The sequence below is a fragment of the Gossypium raimondii genome, chromosome 5 (genome assembly GCF_025698545.1).
Source record: "Gossypium raimondii isolate GPD5lz chromosome 5, ASM2569854v1, whole genome shotgun sequence".
NCBI classification, from domain to species: Eukaryota; Viridiplantae; Streptophyta; class Magnoliopsida; order Malvales; family Malvaceae; genus Gossypium; species Gossypium raimondii.
Window position 1 is genome coordinate 52,905,659 of NC_068569.1, and position 20,600 is coordinate 52,926,258.

General features: G+C 32.9%; 1 long non-coding RNA gene across 1 annotated transcript; it reads left to right on the plus strand.

Moving 5' to 3' along the window:
* Positions 1 to 15,972: 15,972 nt before the first annotated feature.
* On the plus strand, positions 15,973 to 16,642 carry LOC128041374 (uncharacterized). Its single transcript, XR_008196369.1, has 2 exons — positions 15,973 to 16,124; positions 16,561 to 16,642. It is a non-coding gene; the product is annotated as an uncharacterized LOC128041374 (long non-coding RNA).
* Positions 16,643 to 20,600: the final 3,958 nt, after the last annotated feature.

The window sequence follows — 20,600 nt, forward strand, 5'->3', positions numbered from 1 at the left end:
AGACACAAACCTTGCCTCCCTCGGTTGTGATGGATCTGGTTGAAGACAACAGATCTTGCCTTCTTGCATTGACAGTGAAACAGGTCGAAAACACAAACCTTGCCTCTCTCGGTTGTGATGGAGCTGGTTGAAGACAAAAGATCTTGCCTTCCTGCATTGACAGCGAAGTAAGTCGAAGACACAAACCTTGCCACTCTCGGTTGTGATGGAGCTGGTCGAAGACAAAAGATCTTGCCTTCCTGCATTGATAGCGAAGCAGGTCAAAGACACAAACCTTGTCTCTCTCAGTTGTAGCGGAGCTGGTTGAAGACAAAAGATCTTGCCTTCCTGCATTGACAGCGAAGCAGGTCGAAGACACAAACCTTGCCTCTCTCGGTTGTGATGGAGCTGGTTGAAGACAAAAGATCTTGCCTTCCTGCATTGACAGCGAAGCAGGTCGAAGACACAAACCTTGCCTCCCTCGGTTGTGATGGAGCTGGTTGAAGACAACAGATCTTGCCTTCTTGCATTGACAGCGAAACAGGTCAAAAACACAAACCTTACCTCTCTCGGTTGTGGTGAAGCTGGTTGAAGACAGTAGATATTGCCCTCCTGTATCGACAGTGGGGCAGATCAAATATGGAAAATTTTACCTCCCTGTGACTACAGTAGAGTACATTGAAGCCAATAATTCTATCTCCTTGGTTGGCAGTGGAATGGATTGAAAATCGAAGATGGCAAATTTTACCTCCCTGTGACTACAGTAGAGTACATTGAAGCCGATAATTCTATCTCCCTGGTTGTCAGCGGAATAGATTGAAGAATCGAAGATGGCAGATTTTACCTTCCTGTGACTACAGTAGAGTACATTGAATCCGATAATTCTATCTCCCTGGTTGGCAGTGGAATAGATTGAAGAATTTCAGATCTTATCTCCCTGAGATTACAGCGGAGTAGATTGAAGCTAGTAATCCTATCTCTCTGAAGTTACAGTGAAGCGGATTAAAATAAAGGATCTTATCTCCCTGAGATTACAGCAGAGTAGATTGAAGCTAGTAATCCTATCTCTCTGAAATTACAGTGGAGCGGATTAAAATAAAGGATCTTATCTCTCTAAAGTTACAGTAGAGTAGATCACATCAGATTGAAGCCAGAGATCTTATCTCCCTGAGATTACAATGGAGTAGATTAAAGCTAGTAATCCTATCTCCCTGGAGTTACAGCGGAGCAGATTAAAACCACAGATCTTATCTCTCTGAAGTTACAGTAGAGTGGATCGTATCAGGTCTTATATTCCTAATATTGCAGTGGAACAGACTGAAAACGTAAATTTCGTTCCCCTGAAGTTGCTGAGAAGAAGATTAAAACTACAAGTCAGAGCTTTTTGAAGTGCAATGGATTGAAACGACAAGACAGTGGACTGGAATGAAGCTAGCTGAAGAAGAAAAGCACCAAGAAGTCGAGACTCGACGAGACCGGGCAAAATTGGGCTTTCTTAGTCTTTGCTCTGTTATCATTACACGACAACGAGCAAAGAGGGGCAGCTGTACAAGCCCAATTTTAACCCTTCCCAAACCCATTACAAAACAACCCACCAGCCCAAACCCAAGACCCAAAACAGACCCAAAGCCCAACTACTAGCCCAATAATCCCAAACACCTCAGCCCAATTACAAACAAACCCTAACCCAAACACTTTCGAAAAAAGCCTAACCCCAACCCTAGCAGCAGACTCTAGCCCACTTGCCCCTCGCCATCGCCATCGCAAGCTTGCGTCACGTCTCTGCCATCACCAACTCCACCCACTTGCAAAAATCGAGAAAGAAATGACAAGTAAAGAAAAAATAATAGATCAAAATATTGTAAACATGGCTATAAAGCCATAACAACCAATGTAAAAGGGGATTTTGTTTTTTCTAGGAGATTTTGAAGGAAAAGAAATAGAAAGCAGAAAAAAGGTGGTTACCGATTTGGATCTAAAGGTTTCTTTTAATTTTACTTCTTTTTACTCTATTTATTTTTGTTTTATTTTAAAAATATACTGAAAATACAAAAAAGAATAAAAGGAAAGATTTTTACCTTCGCGGTGGTCTTGGGAGTGCTCGGGGAGGCCAAGGGAGTGCGTGGAAGAGAAAAAGAGGAAGGAGGAGAAGAAGGAGGCCAGTACGGTGGCCGAATTCTGGGGAGAAGAAGGAGGTTTGAGAGAAAAAAAGGGGAAGGGTTTTGAATTTTTTTAGAAAAGTGGCAGAAATAAATTTTTTTAAAAAATTTTGGGCTTAAATAGGCCCCCAAAACGACGCCGTTTTGGGCAGGCCTCTCAGGCACCAAAACGACGTCGTTTTGGTTGACCCGATTCGCTTGACCCGCACCCAAGGATCCGCGCGTTTTCGTTTAAGGGTCTATTTTCGCAATTAGTCCCTTTGATTTTGTGGCACTTTCAGGATAGTTTTTCGCATATTTTCAATTTCGGCCATAAGTTTCTCTTTTGTTTAAATTTGGTCCATAGACTATGAGCTTGGACTTCGCTTGAACGGCATCGTTTGGTCGGTGTGGAATATTTCCTAATTGGCCCTTCTATTTTTCGCGCGCCTCACATTTTGATCCCTTACCCTATTTTATTTTGATTTCAAATACAGATTTCGCTTCAGTTTGATTTAGTCCTATTATTATTATTATTATTATTATTATTATTATTATTATTATTATTATTAATTACTATGTAATTTTAAATATATGTGCTATGTTATATTATCATTATTATATAAGTGTTTATACATTACATATATTTTATCTAATATATATAAAAATTTTTATATATATATGCATATTTATGTACGTATATCTATATTCCCTTTTTTCTTATAAATATATGTATACATACTTATATATGTATTTTACTTAATAATTTTAAATATACATATGTACATACATTTTTTCATATGTTATAATCGTCATATAATCTTCTTTTTTATGTTCATTTATGTATTTGTTTATATGTTCATTTTTATGTTTTTAGTTTATTTATTTATTTATTTGCTATGGAATGTATGATTGATCTATTATTCGCTTTATTCATATTTTTTATTCACTTCACCATGTTTATTATTCCATCATGCATATAAACTTCATATTTCAAAAAAGGAAAATATTTCAAAATAAGGCAATATTTTGCGTTTGGAAATTCGAGGAACGTGCCCTAAGGTACTGGGTTTCGATTTCTCGTTCGACCAAATAGCTAAATATCCTTTTAAAAACTTTTCAAAAATAAGGCAATGTTTTGCGTTTGGAAATTCGAGGAACGTGCCCTAAGGTACTGGGTTTCGATTTCTCGTTCGACCAAATGACTTAATATCCTTTTCAAAAATTTTCAAAATAAGGCAATGTTTTGCGTTTGGAAATTCGAGAAAACATGCCCTAAGGTCTTGGGTGTCGATTTTCTCGTTCAACCAAATAGCTAAATATCCTTTTCAAAAATTTCAAAATAAGGCAATGTTTTGCGTTTGGAAATTTGAGGAACGTGCTCTAAGGTGCTGGGTTTCGATTTCTCGTCTAACCAACTTGACAAATATCCTCTTGAATTTTAATCCATGCCATTCAAGTTTTTTAAGGATCGTATTTTAAATTTCTTTAAAGTTTTCAGTTTTTCGACATTAAGACATTAAGTAATCAACTAGGTACCAATTTTTGGGCGTATCGAGGGTGCTAATCCTTCCTCGTGCGTAACCAACTCCCGAACCCGTTTTTCTGAATTTCGTGGACCAAAATCGTTGTTTTAATAAAATTAAATCGTTTATTAAAAACAACCACTTTTCAAGGTGATCCGATCACACCTTATCAAAAAAGGATTGATGGCGACTCCCGTTTTTTGTTTTCATTTTTCAAAACCCAAGTCGACCCCGTTTTCATCCAAAAAATGGTGTCAACATGAAGTACCTCTGGATATGTCGTTTCGCTTGGATCTAGGGTACAAATCTCTTGGAGTTCGAAGAAGCAATTGATAGTTGCTCAATCCACAGCTGAAGTAGAGTATGTAGATGCAACAACAGTTGTCACCCAAGCAATTTGGTTGAGAAAACTATCGCCTGCTTGAATCTTGTGCAGGTTGAAGCAACACAATTTTTTTTACGATAATCAGTCTGCCATAACAATTGCAAGGAACCCAATTTTTCATGGGAAGAAAAAGCATTTTAAGATCAAGTACTAGTTTGTGAGAGAAGTCAAACAGAGCAAAGAAGTGACTTTGGTTCATTGCAATATTGAAACTCAACTTGCAGACCTTCTAACCAAACCACTTGGGAAGATGAGATTTGAAGAATTGAGGGATAAAATTGATGTTCGCAGCATGAAGGCTAAGGAGGAGTGTTGCAAGATGACCTTTCATGCAACATGCACAACTGGTAAACGCCCCAGATTTGGCGTACTTTCTGAGTTTGTCAAACTCTCCAGGAAGGGCAAACTAATCAAGACTGGTGAACATGGAGGATAGACCAAATGGTGTACACATCTGTAAATCACTTGGCGGATAGTTTTTTGGGTGAACTCATAATAATTGGCGAACTCATTATTTTGGCAAATTAGAAGCATCTGGGTTTGAAGAGTTTGCATGCAAGTTATGTCTTACAAAATTTAGTATTTATTAGTATAATATATTTGATGTTGACTAGTATAAAATTTTTTTTTTAATTTCTTTCAATATTTTAAGAGTTTTTCTTGTTATGAATACCCCTGTTACATTGTTCAAATATAGAGTGAGTGAAATATATAAAACTTTAGCAAACAATTTTTGTTGCTAAAATTCTTGTTCTTTCTGTAATTCTTTTTGCCTTAGCAGCAAAATTCCAACAAACACCATAATAGTGCAAATATATATGAACAATTTTATCTTTAGATCCACTTGAGTAAAAGATAAGGATGAGTTTGTGAAGTTCATGCATTCTTAATTTAAAATGAGATGGTTGGAAAGCTCACCTACTACTTTGTTTCTTCTTTTTCCTTTTCTTTTTTTTTCTTTTTTTTTTTGGCAAATTAAACAAGTAGAAGATGGGATCTTTGTGAACCAAAAGAAGCATATTCATAATATGGTTAAGAGGTTTGGACTTGAGCGGGCAAAGAATGCAAAAACTCCTATAAGCTCAAGTGAGAAAATGGGGCTTGACAAGATGGGAGTTCAGACAAACAGTCAGACATATAGAAGCATCATAGGAAGTTTGCTTTATTTGACAACCGGCAAACCTGATATTTTCCAATGTGTCGGGGTATGTGCTCGTTTTCAAGTTGATCATCCCACCTTAAAGCAGCTAAGAGGATCATCAAATATATCAAAGTATTTCTGATTTTGGACCATGGTTCTCAAAAGAAACTAATCTTGCTTTGGTTGGCTATAGTGATGCAAACCGAGTTGGTTTTATGGATGGCAGAAAGAGTACCTTATGGGCATGTTTTTATGTTGGAAACAACTTGGTTTCTTGGTACAGCAAGAAATAAAACTCTATTTCCTTGTCTAATATTGAGGCTGAATATATTGCAGCTGGGAGTTATTGTGCACAACTGCTGTGAATGAGCCAAATGTTCGCTGACTATGGTGTACACACGGGTGTTCAAGAAGTTGTTCAAACAAGTGTTCAAATACCGCGTGTTCAAACAAGTGATCAAATAAGCATTCAGACGTGGAACTTAACAGTATATTGCGATAATACAAGTGCAATAAGCATCTCAAAAAATCTTGTTTTGCACTCTCGAACAAAGCATATAGATATCCGACATCACTTCAACCAATTGAATCGATGCGTGTTGTGCTTCGGTATATTTCAACAGAAAACCAGCTGGATGACATTTTTACCAAGAGCTTAATGCAAGAAGGTTTGAAATTCTGAAGAGGAGCTTGGAATCTGTCGAATGTAATTGAAGAAGATAAAGGGGGGTACACTCAATAATCTAGTTGGTGCATGTTTTTGTGTCGTATTTTTTATCTTAATTCATTTTTTTTTTGTTTAATGTTCATCCCTTAGAATTTATAGGGATCGGGTTTCAAGGAGTAAGTTGAGGTAGTTGAGGCAGCATTCAATACTTCATTTTGTGTTAGAAAGGGAAGACTTTAAATCTAGTCCCTGTTATTTCCTTGCTAAAATTTCTCTCTGTAATTTTTGTTTCCTTTTAAGTGTAATATCTTAAATTTTCAGTTTTACACGTAGCAATTATTCTTATACTTTTTTAATTTTAAAATTTTAATCTTAATCTAAAAATTAGCGGTTAAATATGTTTAATTAAATTATGTATTAGTCATGTACAATGTGTAAAGTTGTAGATATAGTCATTGTTCTCCAATTAGATTTTTTAGTGCTTATACTTTTCAAATTTCAAAATTTCAATCTTGATGCAAACGATAGTCATTAAATGTAAAAGTGAGTAACATGTAAAAATAACAAGTTCAAATGACATTACGCATGTTATAATATAATAGAATTTAACTTAATGAATTCAATGTTATCGATTAGTCAAGTCTAAAATTTTAAAATTCAAAAATATAAAGATTAAATCCACAACTTATATATCATACAGGGACTAATAGCAAAATTTAACTAAGTAAATCTTTTTTTAGTACAATGGATATTTAAACTCATGCTAACATTGAGGAAAGTAAATACTCAATCAATAGGTCACAACTTGGGTTCACTTATAGGTTGAATGTTTTTTTTTTCATAATCAAGATATCCTCATTGTAACAATGGTTAATCCTCTCATCACGAAAACTCTCTAAGAGAGATAAACAGCTCCTCACAAAAAAAAAAAAAAACTTACTTAATATGAATATATTTATGATCATGATTCAGTTTCACTATTCCATTATGAGCTAAAATGTTTCTTATGACTGGGCCTTCTTGAGTGAATGGATTGAATGGGTGATTTGTTGAATTATTTGTGATTAACGATTGATTATTTGGATTGGAATAAACACAATAGGTTATTTTGACAACTAATTTAGTGTTAATTGCTAAAGAAGAAAAAAAAAGTGAAATTTGACCTTAGTTGATTAAGGATGAGTTTGGATGGGCGGTGCGTTTACCTGCGGTTAGTGTAAAAATAGTAGTGGCGGTGAGATTAGATACTGTAGTGATACTGTAGCGTGAGACAAAAAGTAAGTTAAACGCACCGCACCGCACTCAATCGCCCATCCAAACCCACCCTAAATCAGCTAACCACTCCACCTACTAATAATGAGTTAAAAAACCTATTATAGGAATTAGTTTCTCTCATATTAAATAGATTAATTTAATTTGATACGATTAATAAATAAATAAAAGTCAAATTATAATATAATTAAAAATAATATGAAATTATTTTTTACTAAATATTAATTTTATTTGTAAAATTATAAAAAAAAATCAAAACAAGGTAACCTTTCATTTTTAAAAAATGCAAGATAACTTGTTAGAAGTTACTATGAAAATACTACTTCGTTCACTATGATGGTTCTAGATTGGATCTCCAGTTAATCTCTTGCTCAGTTTTTGTCAATAATGTGAAGGTAATTTTTATTTTTAATTATAGTGAGAAGCGACTGACCTACTAAAATATGTATAATATGTAAAACTAATTATAAAAATACACCATAGATGTTGGTTGCCTAATTTTCAAGTTCTAAACAACTTAATTTTGCAATGGAATTTTTTATCCAAAACTTGAACACTACTCATAGCCCCTCCCCAATCTTTAAATAGAAAGATAATGTGCTTCAGTATACTCAAACTCACGTCCTCCTATACTGATAATAATGTCAATTTCAATTAAGCTAAACTCAATCAGCTTTGAATTAATTGTTTTTACTATAATTAAAGTTAATATGTTCTAAATCCTTTTATATTTGGAATTTAGTCATCATGTTTTTACTTTCAAGAATTTAGTCATTCTATTTTTCGAATTTAGAATTTAGGTTCAATTATTAACATCGTTTAATTTTTTTGTTAAATTAATTTGTGTGACATTTTAAAGTTTTTAAAAGAAATACTCACACGGCATTTATGTAAAAAGAAATGGCATTGAATGCACTTGAATTTAATATAAAATTTAAATGGTGTTAATCATTCTTAAAATTCACGTCTGATATTATAAATATTGATGCACTAAATTATATAAAATTATAGTCTCGTATAATAATGTTATTAATATAAAAAAAAAAGCGATGTACACATCATAAAAAGGATGGCCTATATGTGTAGAGTGAAGTGCTAACATAATAAGAAATCTAAAGTGTTTTCGAAAGCAATGAACTTCCATATTACAACTAAATTATCGTAAAAGAAAATGTTTGTTTTTTCCTAAATATAGATATGCTACATTTAATTAATCCAATTTGCTAAATTTTTTTTATTGAATTTCTTGCTAAAAAATGGTTTTTTTTGGGGGGGGGGGGGGTTTGAAGATTTATCCATATATTGCAAGTTCATTAGTGAAAGAATGAGAATGGAGTGCCTATGTTTAATTTAAACTACCTCATCAATATCCCATGTTTAAATCTTGTCATTTACAGCATTAGCGTTAGCGTTAGCAACAGCCTTTGCCTGAGCCTTGGTTTTAGCAGTTTGGAGGATTTGATCAAAGGCTGATTTAGCTTCAGGGGACCAAAGTTTTTCTCCCTGTGGATAAAGCTTGGTCTTGACTTCATCAGGATTTATTATTCCATCATCAGCCATTTTCATAAAGGTGCTTACCAGCATTGATTGATAAAATTGTTCTAGCTGTTGAGGGGAAAGTTTGATTGATTGCACGTCGTCGACATCCCCACTTTCAAAGGCTTCTTTGATCTCTTCCTTAAGCCTATTTGCTTGATCAGGTGTGAGTTCTAGATTTTCCAATGAAGTAGCCATTTCCCTCAAACTATCGGTATGACCGCCTGCAACGTTGAACCCAGGTTTGGGCTTGAAATCTTGGGTTTCTTGTCCTACCACGAATTGGATTGAGAGAATCAATGTCAATGAGAATACTACAAAAGCAATCTTCCCCATTTTTTTTTAAAATTTTTTTTTAAGCTTAAGATAAGAAATTTTTAAAAAAAAATGGCTAATGATGCTTAACTATGGAAATATGAAATTTAAAGAGTTTTTAAGATGAGGTATTTGCGGCTGGTTGATTGGTCTGGTGTCTGGTGGCCATACACGAGTAAGACAAAGATAGCTTCTCTCAACATTTTTAAGCCATATTTTTATCTATGATTGGTGTTTTTCAATTATCTCCTTTTGTTTTATTTCATGATGTTACAAGCAATCGAAAGAGTGTTATAAAGAAAAATGTTTCAAATTGTATACTTCTTTTGGGCATTCAATTTTACAAAATGTTGAAATCTTATTAGGATTGATAAAAAAAATTTAATAATTTTTCCTTATATTCTTAAAATAATAAACATTTTTTATCAACAGTGAAAATTGTAAATTCCTTAAATGAAATTATTATGATAGTCGCAAGTGGTTTCCTAAAATACGAGAGAAAGGAGCTCTTGTGACTCTTTATGCTGAGAGAAAGAATGAAGGAGTCCCCTTTAAGTAGTCATAAGGGGTGGGTTATATAGATAGCATTTCCATGTATTAGTAGTCATGTAACACTTTGGCAAGATCATCTTTGAGGTTGACCTTTGTGCATTATGATCGACTTAATAAGACTTTTTAAGTGCAATGGAGACGTAAAACAATCGCTTTAAATGAATTGTGCTAGTAGTGTGTTATAAAATAAAGAAAAAAAAAGTAAAAAGAACAAGAGATGTGTGAATAAAGAGAAGTATGTGAGTTTTTTATTCATCAATAGAACATTTTCAATACTTTCTTAAAAGTCTATATTTATAAACATTAAAAGTAAGAATGATATAAAATTGACATTATAGCCCTAAAGTATATCAAGCTTCTTATCCTACTTAGCATCCATTTTATAACAAAAAATTTATAACAAATAACACTTTCTTTTGATTTTTCAATTTGAATACAAGTGCTCTTTATTTCTCTTTCTTTAGACTATTGTTTTCTTTTAAATTTTCCTTTGAAGCAAAATAAAAAACATGCTTTCGTAACTCTCTCACAAATGCAAGTCACAAGATGATATCATTAAACACTATGTTAAGGCAATTATGTGAGCAGTGACTTGCATAGTGTCAAAGTAGTGCTCGCTGCTCTTAAGCACTACGCAAGTCACATAACTTACCTTATTTAGAGATTGACAATCTTTTGAAACAAAATAGTTAGGTTGTAATTCTTGTTGATATTTTAGATGTGTAGTAGCCCATCTTTGAAGATCGATCCATTTGGATCAACATATTTTGAAGCTTACATTGGGCCAATCAATCTAATCATTTGAATAAGGAGATTGGATAAAAATTGAATTGAAGACTTACCTCTAATATTTCCACAATATCTTGGATTTGTTAATATTGTAATTGTAATGCCCTCAACCCGACCTGATTCACCGGGTCCAGATCTTGGGTGTTACTAGACGTATAAAACTTTTAACAAAAACAATTTACAACTTATCAATTATTTTAAATCTATTATTTGAAGTCCAAACTAAAACGTAAAATGAGATATGTATTTAACACCTTATTACAACACATTTGATTTGGATCTTTACAAGTTTCAAATTTAATTAGGACAAACTTAAAAGCAAATTTTAAGACTGCGCCACAATCCTCTGTATGCATAATAGCCCAATCTGCCACGAGCTAGGTGTACTCATTGCATTGTCCCTCCAGGAAAAGCATCTTCTCATCAAACCTGAAAAGAAATAATAATCTTGTAAGTATAGAAGTACTTAGCGAGCTCATTAACCATACCTTGATGAAGTCTTCGTAATATTCTAAGACTTTCCATGAGTCAACTTCTACTCTGTATCATTTACTGCAGTAGATATCATACGATCTTATCACTCTCTTATACGCCAATTATCATACCTCTGTTATACTTAATCTTCTATATTTTGTTAACTAGGGGATCCTTCTAGTCAATTCACGAATCTCTTATTTCAAACAACTACTCACTAACATTATCTTGGGCGGGTACATATACATGGTGAATACTTATGTCAAATTTTGTACCAATGCTTTACACTCAGACCTTTCTTGATCTAATTATGTGCACCTATCCATACTGATAATTCACTGCATATAACGTCCAAATGAACTTCATATCATGCTATAACAAAATCTCATAATTCAAAACAGCATTTACTCAAATTCAAAATAAATTTTAAAGAAGATATGATACCCCTTATTTTCATACTTACAAATCATCATAACAAACACGCTTCTTGAGATACAGATATACATCTCTTCTTTTCATGAAACTCTCTTAAGACTTCATTCAATTCTTATTCCAGAGCATATAAACTCTTTATATTGGTTATACATATTACAGAACTACTAGAACTTACTCATATCTTACCATAGAGACAAGCATTCAAATTCGTAGCTTACCGGATATTCCTAAAAGTTCACGCCACATAGACTTAGCAAAAGACACCATACAGGCAATCAGATAGAACACGCCACTAAGGCGATCCATTCAGGGTTTGCCACAAAAGATTTTCTTTCATATTACACCACAAAGGTGTTCCTTTCATATTGCGCCACAAAGGTGTTCCTTTCATATTGTGCCATAAAGGCATTCATTTAGGGTTCGCTATGAGGGCATTTTCTTTCCTAGCATGTTTACGATTGGATTTGCCTAGACTCACATTTCGTGAGGTTTGCCCATCATCGTTCTAGTACATGCAAAAAAACCTATTGGGAAATAACCATCATTTAGTCCCCTTACAGAGAGTGCCATGGCCATGGACTTTTCATTTCAGAGTTTGTGTTTAAAGTCCCGACAGACCCCTTTAGTCTCCACTGCAATGAATAGACACAGACTCATTTGACAAGCTCACAATGCACTGACATCATTTACGACCCAACACTTCAAGTTACCAACATACACCTCATTGCATACATTTCAGATGTACCATACATGCAAACCCCAACAAACATTCAAACTATACATTTATGGTTTCTATTTCATAGTTCGATCGATTACCACGAATGTATCTTGTATGAATAGTATACATGCAAAAGTTAGTGTAGAGACTCACCTAATATCCACGAATAGTAGCTTGATCTCCAGATTCAAACATCCATCAAGAGACTTCAGAAACCTCTGTTATAAGACATAGGAACGCCATTAAAACTCATTCGTATAATCTTTACCATCATCTCAAACCCAGAGAACCCTCATGCAAAGCCTTACTTCTTCTTCTTACTGTTCAAGCACATAAAACCATACTTACTCTTTTAAAATTCAACATGCAAGACCATAATACTTACTCAGGATGCTAAACAACCCTTTACATGCACCAAATCCTTTGGTTCAGCTCAATCAAGAAAGATCTATGCACATTTCCAAGGAAAATCATCAATGGTGTTTTAAATGGAAGAAAGAATATAACTCTCTTTCTTCTCAAGCTCATATCATAATATATATAACCCATGTTCTCATAGTGAAACTTGACACGTGCAACAAACTTTCAAGACTACCTTTATTAATTGTTTAAGTTGTAAAGAAACGTATAAGAGAATCCAATAACTTTATATACATACAATTCATCCCTTCGTTCATTCTTAACCATCTTGTTAGAACTTAACTAGCATAGTAACTAAACAAACTTGGTGTATCATTCCTTTGACGATACCCATAATATCCAAAACCTTCAATACTTTTACCAATCTCCTCTTTTTTACATCTTCGCACATCCAAAAAACAATTCTTAACTGATACTCTAACATTAACCCTGTTTCCGATGTACACACCAAAAGCATTAATTGGGTGAATAGGACTGTGCCACTCAAACTACTTTCAGGTTACGCGTCAAACTCAGAACCTGCCAAAACTAGGTATTACAACTCTCCCCAATTAGGAAATTTCATTGCCAAAATTAATATAATCTTGGAAAATCCCCGTCAAACTCAACTGCCTATTGGTATATCACAATAGTCTTTACTTGTTCAGAATACCAATAGGTTAGCCAAAACTTAGCGTTTACACCAGAGTTTCAAATTTTCATAACTTACCCCGTGATAGATGTCACCGTCACATTGGAGAACTTAAAAAGTCATCTTCAACTTGACTTCTCCCACAAGATTACCTCTATTTATATCTATTATTTCAACACCCCTTTTTTTCCACTTTGCTGCAACATTTGAATCCTTAAGTTCTTGTCTACTCAACTCGCTCTCTGCGCTCTTCATCTTCGTCTTACTTAAAGGTACGAATTATTCTTCTTTTCTCTTCTTCTTTTTACTTTATATCACAAAAATGGTTCGAAGCACTACCTGAGGAAAGGGCCAAAGCCATTCCAAGTGAAACATTACTCTGACCAGACCCATTCCATTTGGGCCTCAAGGTCCCTAAGAATACCCTTCTGAGTGTAAGGACTCATTCGATCACTTGTAGCACCACCGAGGACGAGATGGATCGGTATTTAGAAGTCTAAGGTATACTAAACCCAAACTTCGCTTACACTTTCTGTTTACTCGAGCGATGTCGTTTAAGCGATAATATCGTAGGTTTTGTTTTACCATTTATTCTATTGGAGGCTGGTTTCCATTTATCATTGAATCTATTCTTCTATATTGTTTTAAATGAGTATCAGATTGCACCAGGGCAATGCAGACTGACTTAAATACATTTTGGCGGAAGCTTTAAAGAATTCTTATAACATTTTAGATTTAGAACATAGTTTAGCTGCTATTTTAATAAGGTGAGAGAAATATCATCACTTTAAAAATAATATTCAATTTATAAGGCATATAAATTCAAATATGATAACTTTATAAATAGAATATATTGACTTAAAACCCAAATATTAATACTTCATTCAATTATTATCAAAACAAAGTCTTAATATACATAAGTTCTTTATACACATCATTTTCAACATAGACTTGAGCATCATCCCCATATATCATGCATGATACAGACACAAAACAGTCAGCTCACAATCCTAATAGCTCTTTGGCTTAGGGCTAGTTTAGCAATGCTTTTGAAAAGTGTTATGGAAAAGTGCTTTTGAGAAGTGCTTTTGAAAAGTTTGGTTTAAAATTTGAGTGTTTAGCATTGCTGTCAAAAAGGGCTTTTGAGAAATAAAATGTCCATTTTAGACATGTTATTATCAAGTAACAAATATGTATTTAAATAATATTTAAATTAGTTAATATTATTATATTTTAGTAAGAATATAGAAAAATTATTATAACTTGTTAATATTTTAATATATGAAATATAAGTTTTAAATATTTTAAGCAATAAATATTAATTATTTATAAAATTTAATTAGAATATATAAACTATATTTTAAACATTTAAATATAACCATTAAATTTGTAATTAGTATTTAAAAAATATTTTTTATTTTTAATTAATGATTTTAACACATTTGTAATTAAGCACCAAAAAAAAGAGAAAGTACTATGTTATTGGAAGGGTGAAAAAGAAATTAAGCACCAAAAGTACTTTTGGGAGAGGAAAAGCTAAAATTTTTAGCTTCTCCTTTTCAGAAATGCTTTTGAAAAGCACTTCTGAAAAGCTAGAAATTTTAGCCAAAAGTAGCTTGTTCTGCACAGCTTTTCTTCCAAAAGTGCTTTTGGAGTCAAAAGTGTTTTTTTTAAGTAATGAAGAACTAGCCCTTAGTCCTTGATCAAAATTTTCCTTCAATCAGCAAATCCTGATAAGGAAAATGATAACGGAGTAAGTTCGTATGAACTTAATGAATTCCAAAGAGAATTCATACAATACAATACTTAGAATATTAATTGAATCTTTCTGAAAATTACACACGTTTTACACAAAGTACACCCATTGGTGTAGACTAAACACAAACAGACTCATTAGGCCAACTCATCTCACTTTGACGTATATTGTACGCCAACTCAACTTGACTCATACAAATCTATCTTTATGCCAATCACGTACCCAAAATACAATACCAGAAGCATATCTTTCAAACATGTTCACATTCATTCTCCCTTAACTCCTCATATCAATTCATTCAGAATAGTGTGTTTTATCGTGATCTACCAATCGATTTGCAATATTTCTGCCATACCGAAGGCTGCACAAACATATATCCACTTCTCCTTCATTACATATCATATTGTATCATTTCATACATATCAGAAGCTTATGGTAGTGGCTTAAGCATGAAAATGACTCACATGAAAAAAAATACTTACCTTACCTTCTTTACAAAGGAAAAATACTTACCTTACACGAAATATAAAATAAAGAAACTACAGCACATGGAAGTAAGAAAGAACTCACCAGAAACTCTAACACAAGTCTATAACGTAGGTTCCTTTCCCTTATCACTTAGACCTTCGTTATCTTCTTGAGCTAAAGTAAAGATAATAAACATATCATATCATGAATTTATCAAATCTGATCATACATGCAAGAATCACAACACTTATACCAGAATCAGGAAGTTTTCTTCCTCACACATGTAATAGCCCAATTTTCAGTAGTGTCAGAACAATGATTTGAGATCACTAAATTCGATGAAAAAGTTAGAAATATTTTTGAATCAGTGAATTTTGTGATTTAAAAGAAATTATTAGGTAAATTGGGTCAAAAACGAGGTATCGAGACCTCGATATCATAAACTGAGCCGTAAATATTTTTATAAATATTTACAGAGTGTCAATAGGATAATATTAAAGTTTCGTTAAGAAATTTTAACGTTTCGATAGTTAATTATGAAAAGGATTAAATTGCAATAGGGATAAAAGTTTAATTATAGATTAAAGAAAAGTTAAAAGGACCAAATAGGCAATTATGCCTTTTTCCAAAGTTGAGGCGGCATAAGTATAAAAATCTGAGATTTTTATGTGTTAAAAAAATATTATTATATTATAGTAATGATTATGTTTTTATATTATATTATTATTAATATATTATATTATATTATATATATACATAAAACAAAAGAAAGAATAGAAAAAGAAAGAAAAGAAACAGAATAGAAGAGACGAAACAGAGAAAGAAACAGAGAGCAAAACGGGCAGAGAAGGAAGGAAAGAAAGAAAGAAAGAAAGAAAAAGAAAAAGGGAAATTTAAGGTTTTAAGGTTCCAAGCTCAATTGGTAAGTCAAATTAAGTCTTTTTCTTATAATTTTTGAGTTTTTGGAATCCTAGAGATAAATACTACTTGATTTATGTTGATATTTTGAAAGTTAGTAGATTGTTAGACATGAGTTATGTTGAATTAATTGATGAACTAGAGGTTAAAATGATTGAATTTTAAGTTAGAAGTTAGTAAAAGATTGATTTGTAAAATAAAATATAAGTTTTGAATTGATAGGGATTAAATTGAAAGAATCCCGAAATTAGAGATTTATGGGGAAATTGAAGAATTAAACTGAGTTTATAGTAAGAATTAAGAAAGAATATAGAGTTAAAATGGAAAAATAAAATTAGTATTGATAAGGGATTAAATTAGAATTTGGGTAAAGTTTAGGTATACGGGAAATATTTTAATGAAATTGTGTATTAATGATTTTTAATTGTTTAATTACGTAGCTAATGTCGTGCACGAGTCATTGTCCGAGAAAGGAAAGGAGAAAGTGGACAAGGAGTGATTCGAGAGAAATTCCGGTTAGTATTACCATAATTCGAATTTAATTATTAATCGTTAAAATTTAAATTAATATACATGATAAGAAAATTGAGGAGAGTATCATGATTGAATCGAATGAAATATATATATATATACGTATTGATATTAAATTTATTGATAGTAATTGTTGAATTTTGAATAATATGTTTAGTAAATAAAAATAAGGAGAATATCGATATTTAATTGAATGAATTAAAAATATGAATTGAATAAAAGTGAATTAAATTATGAATAAGTGTGAATACGTGAATTGAGTATTGACTGAAAAGTGGTTTGATTCGAATCGAAGTATGATTTGTGAAATATGTATTGGTACTGAACTGTACATTGATTTGAAAGTGGGAAGTGAATTTGAAATAGAAAAATGTATTGAATCAAATGGTGATTAAATTGGAATGATTTGAATTGAAAGTATGAGAAAGTGATTGAATTGAAATGTGATTCGGAAACCCTATTAACTAGTCGGTGAGTCGGATATAGTTGGCATGCCATAGGATTGGAAGAGTTCAGGATACTTGACCTCGAGTCGATGAGACACTGGTGTCACTATATTTCTTCGGATAGATTCGATGAGGTACTGGTACCAACTTACTTGCTTTGCCGATGAGACACTGGTGTCAACTATTGCTTGAACTATCCGATGAGGCACTGGGTGCCATTCGTGTGTTTGGTTGGATCCGTGTATCCGCCAAGGTCCGAGTCTTGTTAATAGGGGTAAATAATTGAAATGAGAAAATTTGAATAAGTGTGACTGATTGGGATATGGAAAGAAATGAGAAAGTGAAATTGTGAATTGATATGTGAATTGGAAATCGAGATATGAGATTTAAATATATGAACCCAAAGTTCATAATATGATAAAGAGTAAATTTTGTTATATGATATTAGTGAGTAAAAATTGCAATAAAATTGATGTTGAATATAAATTAAATGAAATGGACTGTATATGAATTGAAATGAACTATTGGAATGAGATGTAAAGAAAAAAAATCCACGGAATTGAGATAGTGAAATAAGGTATGAATACAATTAAATATAAGATTTGAATTATTGCTTATTGTTATTAATTATCAAGTTGATTTAATGTATGAGATAATTAATGAATAATTGTAGACATAAATAAAATATATATAATTTATCGATTAATATTATTAATTTGAATTATGGTAATACCACTGAGTATACCCATACTCAATGCACGGTTGTTTCCGTGCATGCAGTTAGTAAAAAAACCGGTGTTCGATCCAAAGATCCAAAGTAATCCCGACCTCGGAGACATTTTAGTGATGTACCTTTCATTGATAATGTGGCATGTACCTAGGTAATGTATATACCTAAGTGATGTATAGGGATTAGTCATTTTGAATGTTGTATCTATGAGATTGCTAAAGAAAGATGTGTGAGTATGTGATAATGTTTGGCTTTTAAAATGGTTAAGTATGAAAATCAAGAAAGGGTAAACTTTGCAAAGAAACAGAATTCAGGCAGCAACAGTGACGTAACTTTGAAAAATCACCTAGGATAGTATAAAATGAATTAGAGGGTGAATGATATATTAAATTAAATCTTGTTAAGTCTATTTTCATAGAAAAATAACGGTTTAGCAAAAATAATTTTATATTTTAAGATATGTGAATTTTAGTGAGACAGGGTCAGAACTGTTTTTGGAGTCCCCTGTTCTAAGTTTAGAAAATCACTAAAAATGGTACAAAAATAATTATGAGTTGTAGTTTATATGTATAGAATCCTTATTGAGTCTATTTTCTGTAGAAACAAGTAATAACTTCATATGACAATCCTACAGTGAGAAATTTTATTTTTAGTGACAAGAGGTCAGGGCAGTCAATTGGTGAAACAGGGCTTACTTTAACTAATAAATTGTACTAATTGGCTGGACCAAAAATTATGAAATTTTTATGGTAGGAAGATATATGAGTCTAGTTTCAGGGAAAATTTTCGGAATTAAATTTCGAGTCCCGTAACTCTATTTATAATTAATTTAGTAACTGCTGCGCGATTAGACAGATTGCTGTAAATAGTGAAATTAATTTTCAAAACAAGTTTTTATGCTTCGAATTAGTAAGATAAGCTAAGTAATGCCTCGTACTCGACTCCGGAGATGGTCTCGGGTAAGGGGTGTTACAACACACCACTCTAATACTTATGCATACAGAACGAAGAGCATCAAATGATATAAAGAATAACCTAAGGTTCATCAGTAATTACCAGTAAGCTAGTACTAATGTATAAGTTAGTTGAATACTACGAACCTTACTTCAAAGGGGTTTTTTGAACTTAAGTTTTCAAAGAGTTGCAGAGAAAAATCAAGAAAGAAGAAGAAAACATAAAGGTGTTCAGCAAAACCACTGCTAACCTTATATACCTAAGCTCGGAGACAAGGATTAGTGGAAAAATCAAATAATTCCACTAACTCTCTTGGTTCTCGTGATTAAGTGCTCTTAATTTAATCTGGGTCTTACCATCTGCAGTAATTCAGTTCCATTCTAAGTAAACCTCAACTCAACTAATCAAATTACCATACTTAAATAATAAACAAATTATCTAAATAGTTGTGAACTTACTGGGATCGCCAAAAGCATCTGAGTTGGGCAGATACTAAACAGAAGAGTCCGCCAAACTAGAGAATATGCCAAAACAAAGAGTTCGCCAAACAGCGCATACACACAAAATCCTATACTTAATCAAAATAAACACGTTAATTACTCACATCTATCCTTGATGGGTGTCGAATCCACCAATATAAACCTACGCCTTAAGTTGCAAATTATGCAGTATAGGGAGTAGGGTCGATCCCTCAGAGACTGGTTTACTGTAAATTGTTGCTCGTTTGACCAGATTTATGTCGGGGCAGCTGCCGTGCCCAAGACGTTTGGGGGGATAAAAATTTGAAAACCTGAAATTAACAGAAAAATAATGTCAAAAGTAAAAGTTGAAAACAGAATAATAATAACTGTGAAATAATTATTAAGAAAAATTAATTAGAATGAGCTCAGCTTTAGGCGCGAATTTTCCTCGTCTTTGAACCGATCCTCGAAATTGGATGAACTCTTCTTTTCCAATAAGCTAGTTATAGCTACCAAGGACGCCTCGGACACCAACTCTTCCTTGTGTAAATTAGTTATGGAACGTCCAATAACTAATTCTTACCGATCGAACAACCACGAAACGTTCGTGATTTAGAACTCCGGCAGCTTTGCGTTCTAGAAGAGCCTAGCTCGAACCAATGCCCTCAACCGCGTGGGACATTTAAATCCGGTTACTACTTCCCTTGACGGAACCAAACAGCAGCCTCCACTTGGCACGCCAATGTGTTCACAGAAAACCGATTAGAAACGTTCTTTTCGGAATTCCAACTGTACGTCTAACCACACTAAATCAAACGACGTCTTTTTTGACTTAGTGTTGATCTGACTTTATGAGCTGACAAAATCATACTCTTAATCCGGAGAAGCAATAAGTACTGGAATTTTAGGAGTTAAATGGTTCGGGTTCAGTAACTCACGGGTTTTGACGAGGCTAATTTCGGCCTAAAGCTGAAAATGGGTTTAGTTGGCTAAGGTTTGGGACATGTTGGTATTTGATAAATTAAATAAGGTAGAGAAGGTGAAAAGATAGGTGATGTGATTAAGTGTGGGGGTGGTTGAAAAAGGGAATTTGAAATAGGTGTTGTAAATGGAAAGTAGTAAAAGCTGGAAGTTTTAGAAATTAAAAGTTAAAGAAACTAAAGACAATAAATAAACTTGTGAAAAGTTGAAAGTAAAGGTAGATTGTTGGCTACTGGAACTAATAAATTGAAAGAAAACAAACTAGAGAATCAACCAAGGCTATGTAGAAAAGAGAGAATTGAGAGACAAAAGCTAAAATATTTTTTGATTGATTGATTGATTAAATGATGAACAATACATGCTCTATTTATACTAGA